The sequence below is a fragment of the Sus scrofa genome, chromosome 4 (genome assembly GCF_054392235.1).
Source record: "Sus scrofa isolate SSC_HxYL_T2T_F1_AM1 chromosome 4, Sscrofa_HxYL_maternal_Yorkshire_Landrace_v2.0, whole genome shotgun sequence".
NCBI classification, from domain to species: domain Eukaryota; kingdom Metazoa; phylum Chordata; class Mammalia; order Artiodactyla; family Suidae; genus Sus; species Sus scrofa.
Window position 1 is genome coordinate 126369078 of NC_139386.1, and position 23540 is coordinate 126392617.

The following is a 23540-nucleotide window of genomic DNA, read 5'->3' on the forward strand; positions in this document are numbered from 1 at the left end:
ACGGCATACGGAGGTTCCCAGGCTAGAGGTCTAATCGGAGCTGTAGCCACCAGCCTACACCAGAGCCACAACAACGTGGGATCCGAGCCGCGTCTGCGACCTACACCACAGCTCACGGCAACACCGGATCGTTAACCCACTGAGCAAGGGCAGGGACCGAACCCGCAACCTCATGGTTCCTAGTCGGATTCGTTAACCACTGCGCCACAACGGGAACTCCTCTTCACCACTTTTTGCCCTAGCCCAAACACATTTGGTTAATTCTTCACAAACCTAACTGTTTCTTTATCTAAACGGAGTAACAGCTTCCTGCTCTAGTCCCTTCTTTAGGGCTTGGTTCTCTTGTGAAGACTCCCCCTGTACATGTAAAAATTCTGTAAAATTTGTATGCTTTTCTTCTGTTAATCTGTCTTTGTTAGTTTGATTTTCAGACCCACCCAGGGATCCTGAGAAGTCAAGGAAAAATTTTCCTCTGCCCATATTTCTACAGTTCCCAACTTAACCCAAAATTTTGGGAAAAAACAAAACCAAACCAACCCCTCCCCAACTAAACCTTGCCCAATACACTTTCCTCTAGCTACTATTTGGAAGTCTTTCACTGGGGAAAAAAAAAGGGGGAGTTCCCATCATGGCTCAGCGGTAACAAACCCGACTAGCATCCATGAGGACTCAGGTTCGATCCCTGGCCTCACGCAATGGGTTAAGGATCCTGGATTAAAACCTACCCTGGGAACTTCCATATGCTACAGGTGTGTCCCTAAAAAGACAAAAAAAAAAAAAAAAGAAAAGTGAAGAAAAAAAAAATGTGGTGTTCCTGCCTTGCTTGCATCCTAAGCATGACTAGAGCCTGATTATTGGTTTAATCCAGGGTTACCTGCTATAGGGACAAAGCTGACAAGTGTTTCCAAATAATGTCCTGGACCACCCAGAGGAGAACTGAGAGCTCTGGGAATGGATGCCTATGGGAATAGATGCCTATGGCTTTTGGTGAAGGGTTATTAGAGACGTGGCTTTACTTTCAGCCCAGCCACACAAAATTTACGATACTGAATGCACATGTGTTTCTGGTTATCCAGTCTCTCTTAGGAAATTTACACCTGCTATCATAGTACTCTGATGTTTGAAAATGTCGCATCCTTGTTATATGAAAATGACAGCACCGAGCTGTGCTTTGAGTTGTTTGTTTGAAGGCAGTGAAAGGTCAGAGATCGGTCTGTCTTTTCTTTCCTTTTCCTCTTATAAAAGGTGGCATGCATCCTTGAGACCGATGACTCAGAAGAGAATTTATCTGTTGAATGCTCTCTATGGGTAAGGCATCTGCTGGGCAGTCAGAAGATGCAGAGGCATCAGTTTGAATTCTGTTCTTGAGAAGCTGTGGTGGGGGCTTTCCTGCCACTGAGGGTGAAGTTGGTATGAATCACCAATGTCTATTTCTGGGAGCTTAGAATCTCTGATCGACTCTGCCTCCAGTTCCTGTGTCTATACATCTGGCCTAATACACAGACACACACGGACATACATACACACACATATATAACTGAGTATTATATATATAAAACTGATATATATTACATATATAACTGATTATTATGTAAACTAAGCAAGTTTACATAACAAATCAATTTCCACCAAGAGTTCATGAGATTGTACCTGAATATTTAGAGTTACATTGTGCAGGAGTTAGACTTATGTATCAAGATTTTTTTCCTTCCTTCTTTTTTCTTTTTTTAATTTTTAAGGTTGCACCTGTGGCATATGGAATTTCCCAGGCTGAGAGTCGAATCAGAGCTGCAGCTGCCGGCCTACAACACAGCCACAGCATCGCCAAATTGGAGACTCATCTGCAGCCTATACCACAGCCTGCAGCAACATCGGATCTTTAACCCAGTGGGTGGGGCCAGGGATTGAACCCACACCCTCATGGATGCTAGTCGGGTTCTTAACCTAAGCCACGACGGGGAACTCCTCTTTCTTCTTGATTTTGTACTCTCTCTCCTCTCTGCTGAAGCAAAACAACATTTCTCCCGTTCTTGTGCCTGCAGTTTTAGTGAGCATCATTTATTGCCTCCACATTCCTTTGGGGGTCTTATTCAAAATGCTAGGAAAAAATTCTTCCAAATAAGATTGTACTCTGTTCTTCCCGAGAGGAATTCTGATGAATACACTTTCTCCCCTTCAATATAGGAGCATGAGAGAGAAGTTTTAAAAGGTTAAATTTTAGTTATTTAAAGAAAGCTTTTAAGTGCTATTCAGAAAAACACTGAAAGCCTCTCCGCCCAACTCAGTCCAACAAACCCCCAATCAAGGCTCCAATCTATCATCTTCTTTTTCCTACACCTGAGCAGTTGGGTGCCATTGCTGAAAAACCTCCCAGTCTGTAGATGCTGTCACCGTAAAATCGTATTTTCCAACCTCAGGTGGATCCTCAGCCTCTCCTATGATCCCCTTGAGTTTACACGTAACCTCCTCTCTCTCAACTACTGCTCCAGATGAGCACAAATCTTATCTTCACTTTCAGATCACTGCCATTGAGATAACTGAGGCCATAAAGTATGATCTGTCTTAACTTGCAGACCTCTCACCTATGAAATATTTTTGATAAACAATTCACACTTACTCCTTTCCCCTAGTTTTACATTTCCTTGATACTACACCATCCGGGGCCTTGATCTGTCAATTACTGCCCCTCTTGTGCCACGAAATTTTTTCAGGGACAGGCATCTTACTTCAATTACTATAATAACCTTTTGATTCTTCTACCCACTGTTCTTATTCATATTAACTCTACCCTTCTCCATATCTACATAAGAACAGATCTGAATATGGAAACGACCTACTTAAAATTCTTTAATGTCTTTCTTTCACTGTAGGTAAGTCCACACTTGTTAACATGGTCTGCAAAATCTTCACAGTGTTGAGGCTCATTTTCAGACACTCTAGCCTCCTACTTTATGCTCCAGACAAGGAGAACCCCAACAGCACCTGAACCTAGCATGCCATTCTTGCCTCATTTCCCTGTGCTTGTTTGTTTGTGACCTCCCAACTTTCCTACATTAAACTACCCACATCCTTTGTCTAATTAATTTCTGCTTACTTTATTGGAATCATTGAATACATCACATATTTAAAAAGCCTTCCCTTTTTGCTGTAATACTATCTTGTGGCTCTCTATCACTGATTTTTATCTACTATTTTTCCTTTCTTTTCTTTTCTTTTTTTCTTTTTAGGACCACACCCTGGGCATATGTCAGTTCCCAGGATAGGGGTCAGATTGGAGCTGCAGCTTCTGGTCTACACCATAGCCACAGCAATGCAGGATCCAAGCCACATCTGCAGCCAATGCCTCAGCTTGCAGTAATGCTAGATCTTTAACCAGCTAGGTGAGGCCAGGGATTGAACCCACATCCCCATGGGTACCAGTCGGGTTCTTAACTCACTGAGCCACAACAGGAACTCCATAATATTTTTCTAATTGTCTCTTACTCCTGGGCACCCTCAACTCCGCTACCACCCATATCTTGTAGGTCCTTGAGGGTAGAAGCCACATTTTTAAAATCTTGATTTATCAAATCTTTTATTATATTGCAATATGAAATATATTTCATCAAGTTTGTCAGAATAATTAATAATTTTCTTTGGATACCTCCCCTTGAGAGCCAATAGTCCATTGGCAAGTGGGTTTTTATTTCTTGGTTGATTTGTGCACTTGCTTATTGTTTTTTGATAGCACTGTGCCCATGGGAATGTGTTTACCTCACAATGGTTAAAAAGCAAAATGTGAACTTCATAATTCCAAAGTTTTAAACTTACTATAAGCTAAATTCTGAATTTTTATTGTGAAATATTGCATATGTACTATACACAGACGTATACAGTTTAAAGACAATTAATGGAATTAATACCACCATTAAGAAGTAATGGCCAGGATCCTGAGCGAGTCCCTGGTAGGAATAATGTTCACCAGTCTGGGCATCTAGCCCAGCTGTGATGTTGAACAAGGTCCTTGAACTACAGCAGAAACAATGTCCATGGGGAGTAGGCCTCTTTACGTATTTTTTCTTGTAAGATTGTTATGTTCTGTATCTGGCTTCCAGGAGTAAATCAAACAGAACACACTATACGGTGAAATCAGGGTTCTCAGTAAATGCAGCAGGATAAAATAGAAACTTCACTTCTAAATGTGAAGTTTAGAAGTCAATCCCATTTAAGAATTTGAGCTAGCCTCATTCATGTCTTCAGCCACGACAGAGTAAACTGGGACCTGACTTACCCTCCACTAAGACAAAAAAAAAAACAAAAAAAACCACTAGAAAACTTGAAAAAATATAAACTGTTTTCACACCTTGAACAACAGGGCAGGCCTGAGAAAAGAGAAAAAATGGGGGGAGCCCTGTGACTGCCCCATCTTTGTGCCTGCAGGTACTTTCTGAAGTCTGGTGATGAAAGAGTTAAGCTCAGTGGTGACTGTCTCACTAAGTTGAGGTGACAGATATCAGATTTAGGAGAGGCTAAATCACTTGAAATTTGAACTGAAGAGAAACCGGCAAGGAAGGGGAGCAGAGAAAGAGCTCCAGAAAACTGCAAGAGTTACCACAGAGTCAACAGGGGAATACTGAGTGGATACATAGAATAAAACACCATAAGGCTGGTCAGAGAGTGATTGAGGAGCTGTAAGCTGAGGAATGTTCATTGTTCTCACAGGGCTGGGAGATATTTGAGTGCCAATAAGTCATATTACAAGAGTCCTCGCTGAATTTCCTAAACATTCAGTAGGGACCCCAGAAATGCTGCACTTTCATGGGAGGGCCAAGCAAGCCTTAGTGTTAAGATTGCTCTTGGTCATCCCAATGAAACCACCAAAAAATCCACGCTAGTGTCAAACTAATCCAAAATTGACAAATGTCTACCAAACAGAATTCAACTCTCTTTAAAAGACAAGAAAACACAGACATGCAACCACATAAAATATTGAGTCCAGAACTCAATACAAAAGTATAAGACATATAAACAAGCAGGAAAATGAGACTCATCTAAGAAATGTCCTCAATAGGAATACATCTTGAAATTATAGAAATGGTGGATTTTAGCAGATACTTTAAACAGTAATTCTAAATATACTCAAGCATTTAAAAAACAGATAAATATAATGACAGAAATAAAAGATATAAAAAGATAATTTTATATAACATATATAACTAAGAAATAAAAAATCACATGGAGCTTCTAGAGCTGAAAAGGATAATATTTGAAATAAAATATTTGGTGGATGGGCTTAATGGAGTTTTTAGACACTGCGTAAGAAAAGATCAATGAACTTGAACACATAAAAATCAATAGAAACTATTCAAACTGATATACAAAAAGGAAAAAAAGACTGGAAAAAAAAAGGAACAGAGCTTCAATGGCCTGTGGTTCAATAGTAAATAGTCTAAAACGTGTGTAATTGAAGTTTGGAGGTGGAGGGAAAGACTGGAAATATTTGAAAAATTAATGACTGAAAAAAATTCCAAGTGTAACAAAAACTACTAGGCCACCAATTCAAGAACTCAACAAATACCAAGCACGGTAAACACACACAAAAATCCCACATGAAACCACATCATATCAAGTTGTTGAAAAATCAATGATAAACAGAAAATCTTAAAAACAGCCAGTGGAAATAAAGAATGATTCTAGGTTTCTTACCAGAAAAATTGCAAAATCCAAAAAATGTACAAGGACATCTTTAAAGTGTTGAGGTATGTTCCTTTTAAACTAGAATTTTATGTCTGGAGAAAATATCTTTTAAAATTTAAGGAAAATGAAATTCTTTCCAGACAAACAAAGCTAAGCAAATTATCAGCATATATATCCTTTATGAAAAGTGTTCCTCAGATAAAAGGAAATGATACTAGATAGAAAATTGAAACTTAATAGAGGAATGAAATGAAAAGTGCTGGGAAAGGTAAATTTGTGGTATATTTAAGATTTGTTGTTTTTGAATTTAAAAAATGTCTTCGAAATGAAATTGACCTAAAACAAAAATGAATAAGAGTTTGTTAGGCCCTGGGAATTGAGGAGGGTGCATAAGGCTTAGTCCAGAGCAGAGCTATAAAACAATCACCAGCACATGGGGTGAGTATCATGATAGACTAGGCACAGGTGCCATGGTTGATTCCTCTTGCACAGAAACAGCAGGAGACCTGAGAATATCTCTGCATTTTCAAATGGAGAAAAAAAGAAAATCACTATTATCTTCCCTGATCTCTCAAATTTAGCTCTTTGCCCTTTGAAGCCCAAACCTGAATCACTTGATATTTACATTGAATAGTTCCTTAGCAACCATCTCATATATATGGAAAATGGTACAAAATTGCTTTAATAGAGCTGAAAATTAAACACATCTCAGTCATATCAAAATATTATTATATAAACATATTTCAAAGATTTTTTTTTTTTAGTTTTACCATGGAGTTAAATTTATAGTCACCACATATCATGTCAAAATGGCCAAGGAGGCATCCGTGATGGTACATTTTTCAAAATAATAGAAAACAATTCAACTTACACTAGCAAACATTTACTGTAATTGTAACGACGAACATACTGTAATGGCTTATGGCCCCAGTACAGAGTAAGAGCAGCGGTGGAGAAGAGGGATCTGCGTCCTGCGCCAAGGTCAGCTAGCGTGTCAGGAGTGTGGGAAATTCAGGCAAGCTGGAATTCATAGGTGGCTGGCTCTGGAAGGATGGGTTGATGAGCTTCAGAGTCCAGAAAATGGGGGAAGGAATGATTGCTGGGACCCGCAGTCAGGGCTCAGGGACAGAGAAAGGAAATGAGTTTGTTGAAATCTTCTTTTGAGGGTAGTGTTGTTTGGGGTGGGGATGGGGTGGGATACGCAAGATAGCGGAGTAGAAGGACTTAAGCTCATCTTCTCTCATGAAACCACCAGAATTACAAGTAACTGCTGAACAACCATCAACAAAATAGACCGAAGGTTGTGTCGTCCTCTGACCACCCCCGACTGACCTTGAGCTTCTTGCAAGGACTGGAAAGCTGCTGAGCTGGAGACAGGCACTAGCAAGGATCACAGCTCTGGCCTGCACAGTGCTGACATGGGGGCAAAGTTTGAAAGGCTCTGTGAGGATAACAGGGTGGCCTTTATGTCAGCACTCTTCCAAGATGCCCTAACAAAAACACAGGTATTTACATTGAATAGTTCTTTTAGCAACCATCTCATATATATGGAAAATGGTACAAAATTGCTTTAATAGAGCTGAAAATTAAACACATCTCAGCCATATCAAAATATTATTATAGCCCTAAAGAAGAAGGAAATTCTGATATATGATACATCATAGATGAACCTTGAAAACATTATGCTAAGTGAAGTAAGCCAGGCACAAAAGGACAAATATTGTATGATTCCACTTATAGGAAGGACCTTAAATAGACAAATTCATAGAGACAGAAAGTAGAATAGTGATTCCAGCGCCCAAAGGAAGGAGGGAATGGAGAGTTACTGTTTAATGGGTACAAAACCAATGAAATGTGTTCACCAGTTTGGGATGGTGAAAAAGTCTGGAGGCGGTGATGGTTGCACAACAATGAGAATAAACTAAATGCCACTGAATTGTATATTTAAAGTGGTTAAAATTATAAATTTTATGTTATGTGTATTTTACCCCAATCAAAATAAGCCCATATATAAGCATTCGTTTATTCATTTAACATTAGTGAATGTTAAGGTTGCCAGATAAAATATAAGATACTTAATGAAATTTGATTTTAAAAGAATGAATACTTTTTTGTGTGTAAATGTTTATCATGGACTATTTGGACCTGTTTATGTTAAAAATTATTTTTTTCTGAAACGGGACATATTTATACCAAAATATTTTTTCATTGTGTACATGAAATTCAAATTTCACTGGGAATCCTGCAATTTTATATGCCAAATATAGAAAAATTACTTACTATTCATCAGACATTGTGCTAGGGGCTGAAATATTTAAAGCATAATATATGATTCTGGCCTTTGAGCAGTTTTCTCAAGTTACGGTGATTTTTAGCCGTATTAACAATATGAATTCTGTCTCTATATATGTCACTAAACATAACAATGATATATCTTTAGAAGAAGTCTTGGAGTTTCAATTTTGAAATGACCAGGATAAAGAAAGCTTAATGCTAATAATAATTTTTAAAAAAGGAAAAGACCCAGTTTTTATAGTGTTTGCATGTAGCATTGTTATGCTGTGTAGTATAATTTTTTATTCTTCTTACTTAAAGAACACAATTTAAGGGGAAAGTATTGTTTTTTTTTTATTTTAGGGTCACACAGGCAGCATATGGAAGTTCCCAGGCTAGGGGATGAATTGAAGCGACAGCTGCGGTCTACACCACAGCCACAGCAATGCCATATCTGAGTCACATCTGCTACCTACACCACAGTTCACAGCAACATTGGATCCTTAACCCACTGAGAGAGGCCAGGCATCAAACTCACATCCTCATGGATACTAGTCAGGTTCACAAACTGCTGAGCCACAATGAGAACTCCCAGTTTTATTTTTTTTAAGTTTTATTGAAGTATGGTTAATTTATAAGGCTGTGATAATGTCTGCTGTACAACAAAGTGACCCAGTCACACATATACACACATCCATTCTCTCGGATTATTTTCCCACATAGATTATCACAGAATACTGAGTAGTTTTCTGTGCTATACACATAATCATTCCATATACCTCAGTGTGCGTATGCCAATCCCAAATCCATAATCCGTTCATCTCCCCCCACTCCAACCTGTCCCCTTTGGTAACCGTAAGTTTTTCAAATTCTGTGAGTCTGTTTCTGTTCTGGAAATAAGTTCATTTACATTCCCCCCCCCTTTTAAAAATAGATTCCTCACATATAGGTGATATCATATGATGTTTGTCTTTCACTGTCTGACTAACTTCACTTGGTGTGATAGTTTCTAGGTCCATCCCTGTCCCTGAGAATGGCATGATTTCATTCTTTTTATGGCAGAGTAATATTCCATTGCATATATGTACCACATCTTCTTTATCCATTCCTCTGTTGGACATTTAGGTTGCTTCCATGTCTTGGCTATTGTAAATAGTGCTGCAATGAACACTGGGGTGCATGTATCTTTTCGAATTAAAGGTTTTATCTGGATAGATGCCCAGAAGTGGGATTACTGGATTGTGTGGTTATTCTATTTTTAGTTTTCTGAGGAATCTCCATACTATCTTCTATAGTGGTCTCACCAAGGTACATTCCTACCAACAGTGTAAGAGAGTTCCCTTTCTCCTCACTCTCTCCAATGTTTATTATTTGTAGACTTGATGATGACCATTCTGGCTGGTGTAAATTGGTACCTCATAGTAGTTTTGATGTGCATTTCTCAAATAATTAGTGATGTTGAGCATCCTTTCATGTGTTTTTGGCCATCTGTACCTCTTACTTGGAGAAATGTCTATTTAGATCTTCTGCCCATTTTTTGATTGGCTTTTTTTTTTTATATTGAGCTGCAAAAGGTGTTTGTATATTTCAGAGATTAATCCCTTATCAGATGCTTCATGTGCAAATATTTTCTCCCATTCTGTGGGTTGTCTTTTCGTTTTGTTTATGGTTTTCTTTTCTGTGCAAAAACTTTTAAGTTTAATTAGGTATCATTTTTTTTTTTTAATTGTCATTACTCTAGGAGATGGATCTGAGAAGATATTGCTGTGGTGTAGGTCAGAGAATGTTCAGCCTATGTTTTCCTGTTTTATAGTATCCAGTCTTACAGTTAGGTCTTTAACCCACTTTGAGTTTATTTTTGTGTATGGTGTTCTAACTTTATTCTTTTGCTTGTAGCTGTCCAGTTTTTCAGCACCACTTATTGAAGAGACTGTCTTTTCTCCATTGTATATTCTTGTCTCCTTTGTCATAGATTAATTGACCATAGGTGCTTGAGTTTATTTCCGGGCTTGCTATCCTGTTCCTTTGATCAATTATTTCTGTTTCTGTGCCAGAACCAAACTGTTTTGATGACTGTAGCTTTGTCGTATAGTCTGAAATCAGGGAGCCTGATTCCTCCAAGAGCACCCCATTTTGGAAAGTTTTCCTTTTCTTTTTCCCCTTGCTTCTTTATGAGAAAAACACATCTCTATTTGAGACTATAAAAATAATTTTCTACCTTATTTTAATATTTTTAAATTAAAAATTTTTCATATATATATTTTTAATGTTCATAGCTTCTTTATTTCTAATGTGCAAAATCTTAAAACAAACTAGTTATCTTGTAACAGGTAAATATACACACACACTTGGTACATTCATACCGTGAAGTACTGCCCAACAATAAAAGATACTAAATTATTAATCCACACAAGATTTAGATGATTTCCAGGGAATTATGCTGTGTGAACAAAAAGTCAGGCCCTAAGGTCATATACTATGTGAGTCTATTTGGATAACATTCTTTATTATTTTGGGGGGGATTATTTTAAATTTTTATTAAAGTATAGTTGATTGGATATACTGGGAAAAACCACCAGGTCCTACTGCATTGCACAGGGAATTATATTCAATATCCTGTGCTAAACTATAAAGGACAATAATATGAAAAAGTATATGTGTATATAGGTACATATAGATGTAGATACATATCTGAGTCACTTTGTTTTACAGCAGAAATTAACACACTGTAAATCAATTATACTTCTATTTTTTATTTTTAAAATAGCAAATACCACTCTTGTTCAGTCAGTATTGCAATATACCACTAATTCCTCTCCCATTTATAATTTCTACTTCCTCCAAGCTATCACTGATGGATTTATCTTCCTGGTACATTCTCTAATATTGTAACTTCCTGTCCCTAAATATTCAATGGCTCACCTCTATCTTAGAATAATACCTGAAGTCTTCGGCTTGGATTTTAAATTTCTTCAGATTCATTCTTTTTCTCACCCTGTTGTATTTTTCCAGTCTTATCTTCCTCCTCTAGTGAACTCTATCTTGCAGGTATTGAATAATTTTGTCTTCAGTATGTTTCTGTCTTTCGACCTCTGTCAAAAATGTCTATTCTCTTAGCTCCTTTTCTTCCTTGAAATCTTGTAACATAGTGGCTTTCAAATGCTTTTTGTTTTGTCTTACGGAGATCTATTATAAGAAATGTATTTTATTTACAACCCAACATACACACATATGTATATAAAAGTAAAATGGAACAAAATTTTTACATTTTTCCCTTACTTTGAATCATATGAACTTTCTTTTTGATTGTGTTGTATTGTATCCTCTACCATTCCATTTCATTAAAAGAAAATGCTAATCTCATCCCATTAGACTGATTTCTTGCCCCAGTTATGGGTTACTATTCTTCAATTTGGAAACACGGCCTTAATTCTTATCTAAAACGTCCTCTCCTGTACAAAGGCATTTATCCCCCTGGTCAGAAATAGCCTTATTCTTTCTCTGTATCCTGATAAGGGTGTCTTACTACTGATGTTCTTATTAACTTAAGACCTGATGTTGTAGTTTTTGTATGCATTTTATGCCTTCTTGTAAGATTATAAACTTCTTGAAAATAAAGTTGACATTTATTTTGTGTCCTATCTGGCTCCTTGGACCAGTGAATCTCATTGGAAGTCAGTCAAATGTAAGAGACCTGATATTAGTCTTGATATGCTTTATCTAATCTACCCCCCCCACCCCCACCCACTTTCCTTGTCTCTTTTTAGCTGGATCTGATTTAGGGATATGATAATGAACTTATTCATTGAGGGGTTCTCTGTTATCTAGAACCAATTTATGATGCTCTTGAGTAATTCATCCAGACACTGCCAATGCTTATAAAACTGCCTATGTAAGGTCAGATTTCCATGTTGGTTCCTTATATGGGGTAGTGATTTTTACAGTGCTTCTGAATCTGATCTGAGGCAGGGCAAGGCTGAGAAATCCAATCCTGGTTTTATAGTGTTTAGAAGGAGCCGTGGTATAGTCATCTCTTCAATCCCTCTTATTAGAACAAAATCATTAAAGGTATGGTTATAATGGGAAAAAATGAAAAGTAAAGCAAAACCACTGGAATAGAGTAGCATTTTTCAGAAAAGCAGTACTCAGGAACATGAAAACATTCAAAGGGGGAAATCCTTTAAATATTGTTTTTAAAAAAAGCTTCAAAGAGGATACCCAAGTCATGCAACTGTTTTTTAACATGAAAATCTTCAAAGAATACATTTCCCATGCAATGCTTAAAATTCTCAAAGGGGGCTCCCTCTGGAGTAAAACTCTTTGAAGGTGAAATCTCTTCAATCACAAGAGTTTTTTCAAAGAGAAAACCTTTTCCAAATTTTCTTTAAGCCAGGGACATTCTTTAAGGAGGAATTATTTCAGAGATAGAAAAACGGCCTTTTCAGTGATATGTACATTTTTAGATTCCTCCAGGTGAAACCCTTAAAAATAATGAAAATGAAATACCACCAATAACATATGCTAAGTTTGGCAAGAGACAGTTCTTATCAGCCTTGTCTACAATATACATCATTTTAATGTTGTAAAAAAGGTAAATGCCTTGACTTAAAGTTGTTAGATATATTGATCTAATTAAAATAAAGGAAAGAAAAATATGTTTTTCTAGGCTCTTCCTTTTGGTTCAGAGAGAAAGCAAGAAGAAATTTATTATGTGTGATTTGACTTAATTTCTTGCTTTTATACCTAATGTAACCTTTGATGAGATGTCTTACTGGCAGTTTCTTTTCAACTAGTTGTTATAAAACTAATTTTTTAGGTTACTATGACATCTGAAGAGAAAAATTGCCAGATATAATGGGTCAGATCCATTGTACCCAGAGCCCAGTATTCTGTCATTTGTACCAGGAGATGTGCTTTTGCGGCCTGGCCATTATTTATTTATTCATTCAACAAACATTTATTACATTTACAATGTGCCATGTATGATACTATGTGTCATCACACATGACATCAATAGAGAGACCTGGGCATTTGCCCACCAGAAAGTTTCTTTCTCACTTTCTTTTCTGCTGGAATAAGTCATGAGAAGGACCAAAACAGAAGGAGGTGTTTTCATATAAGCATTTAATTTAGCCTTGATCCCACTCCAGAATAGGCTTCCAGTCTATCTTTGCATTTCTAGAGTATGCATTAAATTGTCCTGTTAAGTAAAAGAGCTATCAACCAGGATTTCTAGGCTTAGCACAACCCCAAACTGGCATCAGTTTTGACACTTTCTTTTTTTTTTTTTTGCACTTGATACAAAGTACTTGCTTTGCTTTGTAAATTAGCAACATGCTTTGGATTATATACATTAATGGACAAGTACTTTCACTTCTGTGATGTTCTTTCTCCAAATCTTTAACCTTCGACTAATCATGACACAGTAGACGTACTCAAATTAAGAGATCTTCTGGGGACTTCCCATTGTGGCACAGCAGAAATGAATCCGACTAGGATCCATGAGGATGAGGGTTTGATCCCTGGCCTTGCTCAGTGGGTTAAGGGTCCGGTGTTGCCGTGAGCTGTGGTATAGGTTGCAGACGCGGCTTGGATCCCAAGTTGCTCTGGTGTAGGCCAGCAGTTGCAGCTCCATTTATGGCCCTAAAAATCCAAGTAAATAAATAAAGAGAGAGAGAGAGAGGTTATAGAATTCCTGACCACAAATCTTTATGATTGTTGGTCATGGTCATGAAAAACAAGGCAAGACTTAGGAATTTAGAGGAGACTAAAGAGTCCTTGTGACTAAAGGCAACCCAGTATTCTAGATTGGACCCTGAAACCAAAAAAAGGACATTAGTAGAAAAACTGGTGAAATATGAATACAGGTAGTAGCTTATTTATTCATTTTTTAATGTTTTGACCATATCTTTGGCATGCAGAATTTTTGGGGCCAGGGATGGAACTGGCACCACCACTGTGACCTGAGCCATACAGTGACAACACAGGTACTTAACCCGCTGGGCCACCAGGGAACTTCTGTAGCTTATTTAGTAATGTTGTACTAATGTTAGTTTCCAAGCATCAACAAATGTACATGGTTGTGTACCCTATCAACATTAGGGGACACCGAGTAAGGGGTGCACAAGAACTCTCTGTGCTATTGTCATAGCTCTTCTGTAAATCTAAAATTATCTGACAATAATAGAAAAACAATCAGTGCAGCTGATGTGTAGGGGACGCAGCAGCTCTAAAAGGGATATTTAAATGCTTGCTGTCTGGGAAATGCCATCTTAGTTTGTGCTCTGTCTTGAGAATTGCTTCTGCTTCTCTGTGGATTCCATAGAAAAATGAGCTACCCTGTCTTACTCGTCCTTGAGCCCCACAGCTGACTCGAAGAGCTGGCAGGACACCTGATAAACAAAAGACGCTTTCATATGGCCCAAAGGTAGCTAACAATAAACTATCTCTGGATTGGAAAGAAAATATTCTTTCTACTGATCACTTCCACATAATCAAGTAATTCGTTCAATAAGCATTTACTGAAGCAAAGAGGTTTCAGTTGGTGAACTGGATGTTGGATACACAAAACCCAGTTCAGTATGGTTCTTTCTCCCAAGGGTACAGTCTCCTGGAGGAAGGAGACCTATTCATTCAATACCCAGTTATTTGTTGAATGCCTACTCTGTGCCACTAGCTATTCTTGGTGCTTGAGACACCACAGTGAACAAATCCGCAAAGACACTTGCCCTTGAGGAGTCTGTATTTTCTTAGGTGTGGCTTTGGGGAAGACAGCTGATTTACAATCAGGGACGTATATTAATAAATGATGTATCTTTTAATTCAGATGCAGGGTTTGTCTTTGCCAGGAGTCTTTGGAGGTGGGGTGGCTGGTCTGTGTCAAAACTCCCCCTCTCTAGCTGTGGTCCTGAGGCGGGAGGTAGATGGGTCCAGGATAGACATTTGCAATGAGCCTCTTCTTTAGACTTCCTGAGACAGGCGATGGGCACGACTAGCCTTTCATTTATACTTCCTGAGGCAAGAGATAGGTGGGCTCCAGTACAAACACTTGTAACCAGCCACCTAGCAAGATAGCAATAACAACAGGCACAAGGCAAAAATGAATCACTGGTACTTGTCTTCTGAGAACTTGTTAATCAATGGTAATGACAGGATCAGAAGAAGGGCTGAAGCCTCCTTGGACAAAAGACCAAGAGGTTAGGTACTCCCCACTCTCAGGGCAGGGAGACCCCAACTACACATGTGCAGAGAGACCCCTATGGGTCAGAAAGGGTGGGTGCGCCAGGCCATAATAAGTCTAGATAACCTTTCCACCATGTTTTAGAATCCATCTTGGCCAAAAGATGTGCATGCAGATTGGGGAGGGTCCTGGGTCTGGTCAGGTGTGAAAGATAAAACAAGACTATTGGCCAAAGGAAGGCAAAGACCTGGAGGTGTCTTCTGTCTTTGGCTCCACGTAAGTGGTGTAAGTCAGCTCTCTGGTGCACAACTCATTCAGGGGTACACCTGCATCCTCACTGCTCCTTTGGGTCTGTGTTACTGCTTTGCTTCTCCTTTGATAAATAGGCCACTCTGTGTCCTCTCCCGCATGTTGCAGTGTGTTTCTGACAATAAACTTTATACCTGTTTTTACGGTTTTTGCCTCCTTGAGACATTCTTGCTTTCAATAGGGGATAAGAGTCAGGGCAATACTGCTTTCAGGCTCTAGCCAGTCTAGTGGTTAGGATTTCTGGTTTTCACTCACACTGCCCAGGTTCAATTCCTGAGCAGAGAATTAAGATCTCGAGTCAAGTCATCCCTCCTCTGTCTCACTGAAATCAGTTCCACTATGACCAGTACGTGGCCACGCAGAGGCCTTGAGTGGGCATAAAATGATGTAGCCATGAATACATATCCTCTAAAGGATGCTTCTGCTGGGGCGAGGGAACCAAGCCTGTACTTGTGAAATACAAACTGATGTGACTGGGACCAAGGAAACTGCTACCTTGGAGGGTCTTTGTGACGGTTTCCTCTACAGGCCAGCGAACCCCATACCCACTCCAAGCAACACCACCCAGCCCTCCATTTATTCTCATTGCCTTTCAATATTCTCAGCACCATTTCATTCCTTTTCGCGATGTCTCACAGATGTCTGAGTAGTGTCCCTTGATAATTCACGTTAAGAAGTTTTTTCTTTGATCGTCTTGCCTTTGAGCAGGTATACCGTTGTAATAACTTCAAGTAATGTTTTCTCTGTTTTGTAAACCAATTCAAATATTTACATATTGTAGCTTTTAATGTTAGGATTTAATGTTTTTACAGCTTATATAGCTTATCACTATCCTAGGCACTCTTTCAAAATTATTTTCACGTTTATAATAAAATAACAGTACAATCATTCAATGAAACACATTCGATGTAAAAATATGAAAACAAAGGAATTGTTACATTAGGTAGACAAAGCATATCCAACACCTTGCTGCTAAGCTAGTGAAGGTTAAATTGGAGTAAATTGATGTTTTAAAAATTAATTAAAGGAGTTCCTGCTGCGGCTCAGTGGTGATGAACCTGACTAGCAGCCACGAGGATGCAGGTTTAATCCCTGTCCTCGTTCAATGGGTTAAGGAGCTGTGGTGTAGGCTGGCAACTGCAGCTCTGATTCAGCCCCTAGCCTGGGAACTTCCATATGCCACAGGTGTGGCCCTAAAAGGCAAAATAATAATCATCATCATCATCATCAATTAATTAACATATAAGTGTGTATTTGAGAGTTCCTTAGATATAAGAAACATTCTTTTTTAGCAAAAAAAAAAAAACCTATCTTGATTTCTTTTGACCTCTACTAAAATAGAATAATTTGATAAGGTCTTTTTAAATAAACTTAGCTTTGAATTTCACAAATGAAGTTTGGTTATCCATTAAATTTTATAAACTGCATTTAAACTACTCTAAAAAATAATAATGATTGAGCCCAGAAACATAATGGCAATATCTCTTGGATCTAACTGTGTTCAACAACCCTTGTTGTCAGCAACCTGAAGTCACTTTGGAAGCATTTCCAATGAATTAGCAAATGAAACTCTAAGCAGGGACAACAAAGGGTTAGTAAGAAATAGACTGTATTGCTGTTTCTCTTTTTTTATCTCCTTTCTCCATTTCGACCCCAGGGGCCTAACAGATTCTTACAAACTTGGCTGAATAGCTATTTCGGGTTTGCCTTGCCCTTCGGCCCTTTCCGTTGTAAATAAAAGTTCCCGACTATTGAGATCTATTCATATTTTAATATGTGCATCTCTACTGGATAAAGAGTTCTATAAAAGCCAACAGAGTCCTCCAATGCTAGAGAAGAGTTTAAAGAGAGAGAGAGAGAAAAAAAAACGATAAAATTTCAACTAACTTGAGTTATTTGGCTCTGCTGATGAGGATGGTTCTGAGACACTGATGTGAGATTGGAAGAGCAAGAGATTTATGGGGGGACATGTGTGAAGATAAAGGGGACAGTGCCCGAGAAAGTGGGAAGAGCGTTCAGACAGCCACGTAGGTTGATGCCTCTGAGAGAGAGGAGGAAGGAGGCAACCAGAGGGAAGAGTCGGACCAAAGCTCAGTTCCAAGAACGTTTTAGAGAGCCCTTGAGCCACAGCCCCTCGTTGAAGGAGCACCGTGTTCAGTCTTGGTCTGGCAGCAGAGCCCTGACGTGATTAGCCCAGGAATGGGGTGGATTTGAAGGAATGTGAGCTCCTGAGGCTTCAGTGAATTTTGCTCCCTGCAGCAGGAGACCTGAGTAGCACAGTATCATGACTGTGCCAGCAAAACTCCTGCAGAGAATATTGCAAAAATAAATCTATGCATTTACATCCCCATAAACTTACAGAGAACCCTGGTTCACGGCATTCCTGCATAAATGTCTCTCCCTAGACCTACTGTGAATGTACTCCTGACTTCTACTCTGATGACAAATCAATAATTTAAAGCAGTCAGGATGGTGAAAACAAACAAAGATTGGTCAAGAGATACATACACAAAGTTCCCCTCATGGCCACAGTGGAAACGAATCCAACTAGGAACCACGAGGTTGCAGCTTCGATCCCTGGCCTCCCTCAGTGGGTTAAGGATCTGGCGTTGCCCTGAGCTGTGCTGTAGTCGCAGACGTGGCTCAGATCTGGTGTTGCTGTGGCTGTGGTGTAGGCCAGCGGCTACAGCTCCAATTCGACCCCTAGCCTGGGAACCTCACATGCCGCAAGTGCGGCCCTGAAAAAAAAAAAAAAAAAAGAGAGAGTGAGAGAGAAAGAGAGATACATACAGGACAAATTCATCTTGTAAATTTCTATTTCAATCTTTTAAGCATTCGGGTAGCAGGAATTAAATACACGTACCCTCTTTCTCTTTCACCAAGTGATGTTCTCCCTGATTTTGGGTTGAAAATTTGTGAAATAAAGAAAAATGGACCATATTCGTCTTTCAGTTGTGGTTTATAGAATTCATACATTGAATCACTCAACAAACTTAGTGAGTACCTACTAAGTTCATCATTCATTGCTGAGCATTCCACTTGCCCTATTTATGCACCCGGATATATCATGAATTTGGCCTACTTCAGAAAAACATGGGCCAGCTTGAGGTGTACCAGTACTTTCTGATCTAGACAACAGTGGCTGAATCAGTGTTTTAAGTAGTTACACTATCTTTTAATGCCCTCGAGCTGTTCCTCCACCACCATTATACTCACTTTAGGATTGTAATTACTCTAGTGTGTAATTATTGTTATTATTATTATAGTTTTAAATAGAGTTATACATCCTATTTGTTTGTTTGTTTTGTTTTTTTGGTCTTTTTAGGGCTGCGCCCACGGCATATGGAGATTCCCAGGCTAGGGGTCTAATCAGAGTTATTGCTGCCGGCCTACACCACAGCTCACAGCAACACCAGATCCTTAACTCACCGAGTGAGGCCAGGGATGGCACCCAGTCCTCACGGATGCTAGTGGGGTTTGTTAGCTGCTGAGCCATTATGGGAACTCCAAAGTTCTACATTTTCATTCATAGCATTTAAGCAGAATCTATGGAATTCCTTTACACAAAATGAGAAGTTAGCTCCCTTCCAGGTTCCTCCAGCTCCTCTCATGCCATCTTCCAGTTGCTGTCATCTTTATGATTTCATGTTCTAAGGGATTAACTTAAATCATTCTATGGCTCTAATCAAAGATCTTATAACTTTTGACAATGAGTTAAATCTAAAAGTTATGAATTAAAACAGCAGTTATAATAATTATAAATTCTTATAATTTTATTTTATGAGTTTTATACTGAAGCTTGGTGCAGTGAATCAAGTGCAGGTTAAAGGAGCTGTGAGCAGGTGTGGATGAGGGCAGGGCACTGTTTCTGTCCTGGACTTGCCACTGTTGGGTCAAGTTTCGCTGCACTGTTGTTTTGAACCTGTTGTTTTTCAGACTTTGAAACTCATCCTTGTGTGGAACCATAGCTGAAAGTTTTTTTTGTTTTTGTTTTTGTTGTTGACATCACAAAAAGCAGCAGAGGCCCTAGCTGTCCACCTCTCGACTTGATCCTGGTCTCCAGCTCCACTTCTCATTCGTCTAATCAGACATCTTGGCAGTAATAGATGGGGCCAACAACTGGGACACACTGTGGAGACAGAAGCAGTAATACCCGGAGCAGAGACAAATTTCACAGATTATGTATTATTAGTAAAGTACTTTGAGAATAACAGATGACAGGCACTCTGCGTTCAAATAATTCTGTTATTAGAAGTCGCGTGTTAAATATATATGCATGAGGGATTCAGGAGGAAAAGGAGTGGATTCTACGATCATAAATTTCATACTTCGAGGGAACTTGACACTGATGACATATATTGCTGGCATATATTGAAAATATTTTAGTGGTTGGACAATTATTTTAGCAGCTGACAAGTTACGGCACTTAATGCATAATAGGTGGTTGATGGGTTGCTATTGCTTTTAATTCAGTGGAACAAACAAAAGGAAATTTGGGGCTGTCATCGTGCCATTCAGCGTTTTCCCACCCCTTAAAATTGTCGCCTCTTGCCACATAGACCCTATTGCGTCAAGTTTGGCTTCGCATTCAAGTTTGGCTCTCTGTATAGAACCATGGTTAAGCCTACCCTTACCTCACTAAATGTATCACTAATGGTGCCAGCATGCCATTATAAACACCCACAGCCCAGGCAGTTGTGGCAGTTATATTTTTCATTCTCTTTGCATTTGTTATATATGACTTTTTGTTCCTGAGAGAAAATGACAAAGGCTATCATTTTAACCACAGCTAAAAGACTAGTGGCGTTTGGTATTCAAAGAAAAATATGTCTTTTTTTTCCGAATAGTAAAGCTACTGTAATTATTTTAGATTATAACATTGGCACAGAGACTATAGTGCCAAAATATTCATAGTGAAAATGTACATTGTTGCGTCGTTAAGCCAGTTGCAAAACTTTGGTATAATACTCTATACTTATACAATATCTTGCCTCTGAGTTTCCTAGAATGTTCTACATACATGCATTAATTAAATCTCCCAATGTCCCTATGAGAAAAGTGTCATGTTACAGTTCGTATTTATAGAAAAGTTGGGGGAGGAAAACAACCTAAAATTCCAAAGCAATTTAGTGATAGAACCAGATTGGGATTCACAGCTTCCGAGAGTATTTATGGGTATTTAAAAATACGGGTTCCCATGAAAGGCATGAGGGAGCAGATAGCTTCAGGAAGTATTTAGGAGTTCATTGACCTGGAATGGTTTTTGATGAGAGACAATTTATACTGTAGCTGTTTCATAATTAGGCATAAAATTAGGCCCTAGTTTGTGGTCGGTTGGCAGTTGGCTTTAAATATAGAGTTAGACATTTCTAATATAGTTTAAATGTTTTACTTTAAATAATTCTCTGAAATGATTCACAAAGACATTAATAAAGTACGTATAACATGTAGCAGGAACTCACACAGTCTTGATATGTCACAACGGTAACCTTAATAATCCAGAAAATGTGTTTTCACCTACAAAATTTATTTTCTTAGAAAGAAAACGTGCACTAACCTGATTTTATACAACCATTAACCTTACAAAACAGTTTATATAAAATATCACAGTTTACTGCTAAATGTATAAGATAGGTCTCGAATCCCTGAGAAAAATGTGGAAACTCCTGGTAGTCACAACACGCTCTGCATACTTTCTCTCACAGAGGAAGGCAATTGGGTAAACGTATTTATTTTAAAATTATTGACATTTAATGTTACACTCGCCAGTGGTATTTTTACTTTTTAAGAAAATGAGCCCATGGGTCACTTCTCTGTACAGCAGAAACTGAAGGAACATTACAAATCAACTATACTTTAATAAAATAAATTTTTAAACAAGAAAATGAGCCTAAAACGGATGTTCATGTAAGTTTGGCTGTCTGTGGGGAGGATAATTTTGGTTGCACTGTCTTTGGGGTGATTCAGTGAGGCTTGTATTTCAAAGGCCTTATTTTCACAACAGAATGCCTCTGAAAGATACCCAGGCAGTTTCTGACTAGTGAACTGAATTCAGGTTAATGTGAATGGAGAGCAGGAGAGACGCCTTAAGAATTCACTCATAAGCACTGCCTTAGCCAGTGTGGCACACGTGTAGATGACTGGGAAACAAATATAACCATCTTTTGAACTTGACATTCTGCTATAAGGAAAAGAATTAGACTTTTGGAAAGATTCACAGTGACTAAGAAGTGGACCAGAAAACAGGAATAGACTTCTAAAATGAATCTTAATCCATGTGTTCGACAAATATTCATTCAGTACTTACTCGTTGGATGCTAGCAATTGAGTAGAGGTTAAAAGGGACCCCATGCTTAGTCTTTGATGCCATGGGCTTTACGCTATGAGAAGAAAAGGGGCAATCATACTACTTGGCACGGAGCAAATACTCAAAAAATTAAGTCAATGGTTAACGAATCCGACTAGGAACCATGAGGTTGCGGGTTCGGTCCCTGCCCTTGCTCAGTGGGTTAACGATCTGGCGTTGCCGTGAGCTGTGGTGTAGGTTGCAGACGTGGCTCGGATCCCGTGTTGCCGTGGCTCTGGCATAGGCTGGCAGCTACAGTTCCGATTCAACCCCTAGCCTGGGAACCTCCATAAGCCGTGAGAGCAGCCCAAGAAATGGCAAAAAGACAAAAAAAAAAAAAAAAAAATTTTGAGTCAAATGAATTAATGAATTTTAAAAGTGACTATACTACTGTGATAAAAGAGTAGATAGTATTCATGAGAGTTTTATTAAAAAGTATTAAAATGTGGTTACAAACATTCACAATTGTAGAATCATTGTATATACACAATATTAAAGATGGATTTTGACATATTATTGAAAATGAAAACTGACATGAACCTTAGACGGAAATAACATTTTTTTTTGACTGTCGTAAGGCTGCATTATAAGAGTGTGGTACCTTGTATTTGCATTCTTATTTATGTATAACGGTATAAGTTAGGATAAAGGGGAAGACTAGACAATAAAACATGTTATTGCCATCCTGTCTTGTCACATTAAAAAAAAATGTTAGAATAAAAGGGAATAATTTGAAAACATTTGTTTCCTTCCCAATTAAACCATATGCCCTAATATTCTAATATCTTATTTTATTTACCAATACATATTAGTTACTAAAATATAGTATTATTTGGATTAATTTACAGATGCACGTTTAAGGAAAACAAGGGCAGGGGAGAGAGAGAAAGAATAAAAAAGAAAGGACGAAGATAAAAAAAGAGAATGAGCAAATAATCCTTGTTTCACTCATTTCCATATATGGTATATTGCTAGCACATTTCTCCTGAGTACATTTTAAAGTCTATTAATTGTTTTGAATTCCTCGGATAGAGAAAACATTGGTTATTTTTAGCCTGTGGTCTGATAATCTTAAAGCGTGTAATAAAATCAATAATTTTTTTCATATTGAAAATTATTATGTGTATTTTTGCGGAGGCTGAAGCATCTGGATTTTTCCTCTCCTGCAGCACCCTCATCAACACCCTGGGAAGATGAGATTGAGTGCAAGTTGACTTTGATTTTGAGAAACAAGCACTTAGGATGGCTGCTAACTACCATCATCATATTTAATTGCTGTCTCCCTATCTTCTATTCCTCTTTTTTAAAAAAAACATTGATTTTTTTTTGTCGGTTCTCTTTTTAATTTTTTGCATCTATTTGTTTAATTTTTATTTTTTATACAATGTTAAAGGTTACTTTCCATTTATAATCATTATACAATATTGGTGATATTCCCCATGCTGTACAATACATACTTCAGCCTAGCGTACAATCAATAATTTGTACCTCCCACTCCTTTACCGCTCTATTCCCCTTTCCTACCCTTCCCACTGGTAATCACTAATTTGTTCTCTATATCTGGGAATCTCCTAATTTGTCCTCTATAGCTGTGAATCTCCTTTTTTTTTTTTGCTATATTCACTAGTTTTTTAAAATTTTTTTAAGATTTCACATATAAATGGTATCATATGATATTTGTCTTTCTCTGTCTTATTTCACTCAGCATAATGCCCTCCAAGTCCATCTGTTGTTACAAATGGCAACATTTCCTTT